Here is a 1,171-nt window from a genome sequence, read left to right on the forward strand (position 1 = left end):
AAGTTTAACAAAGCACAGGGACCGTGGTTCAATCCCCCAGCACCACATGCCAGCCAGCCCCGCCCCCTGGTGGGCTGAGCTGGCCACACACACACACATAAATAAAACTTTAAAAAAACAAAAAGACAGTTCAGGGGCTGGGGAGATGGCTCAGTGGAATAAATGCTTCCCTAGTAAGTGCAAGGCTCTGAGTTCAGTCCCCTGTTCCAAAAAAAAAAAAAAAAAAAGACGGGGTAGGGAGATAGCTCAGTAGAATAGGTGCTTGTCTGGCAAGCACAAGGGCCTGAATTCAATCCTCAGTTCCACAAGAAAAACAACAACAACATAGTTCAGAGAATGATAAAATAAAACAGTCTGGGAAACCACAAGCTAAACTCGGTAAGATTTCTTAGAATGGTGTCAAGACAATCTATCTTTGTCAACATCTTAGCTCTTCTTCCAAATCAAGTGGCACATCTTCGTTCTTTTTTCCTTTGGTTGTCCTGGAGATTGAACCCAGGGCCTTTACACTGAACTCCATCTCCAGCCCCTCATTTTTTGAGACAGGGTCTTTCTAAATTTCCCAGACAGACTTGAACTTTTGATCCTGCTGCCTCAGCCTCCTAGAGTGCTTGTATTACAGGGATACAACATCATGCTTGGCTAAATGGAAGGTCTTTTTTTTTTTAAGTTATAACCAGTTTTATTGCAAAAGGACCCTGTACACATTCATCAATTCTAGTACCTTAGTAGCTACCCAACAAGTCATTAACATACAGAAACATGCATCATGAGAAGCAAGAATTATCACCTGTCCCTTCTGAATATTAGCAACTTGTCATACCTGAGCAACAGTACTCACATCACCGAGGTCTGTGAACTGTTACTTTGCACATCCATCCTGAGTGAAAGATGGAATGACTTAAAAATATGAAACACTTCATGAATTCACGTGTCATCCTTGTGCAGGGGCCATGCTAATCTTCTCTGTCTCATTCTAATTTTAGTACATGTACTGCCAAATCAGGCACTACATAGAATGCCTTATGCTGGTGTATTTGCCCAGAAACTAGCATGGAACTCACAACAGTGCTTACAACAGTAGCCCACAGAGGTTTTTCTTTAAGTATTTTTTTTAATTTTATTTATTTATGTGTGTGTGTGTGTGTGTGTGTGTGTGTGTGTCCAGCTC

General features: G+C 41.5%; 1 non-coding gene across 1 annotated transcript; it reads right to left on the reverse strand.

The window, feature by feature from the left end:
• Positions 1-903: 903 nt before the first annotated feature.
• On the reverse strand, positions 904-1,010 carry LOC111816446. The gene has a single exon (XR_002820841.1). It is a non-coding gene; the product is annotated as a U6 spliceosomal RNA (small nuclear RNA).
• Positions 1,011-1,171: the final 161 nt, after the last annotated feature.

This window comes from Octodon degus, unplaced genomic scaffold (assembly GCF_000260255.1).
Source record: "Octodon degus isolate 3935 unplaced genomic scaffold, OctDeg1.0 scaffold00032, whole genome shotgun sequence".
Taxonomy (NCBI): domain Eukaryota; kingdom Metazoa; phylum Chordata; class Mammalia; order Rodentia; family Octodontidae; genus Octodon; species Octodon degus.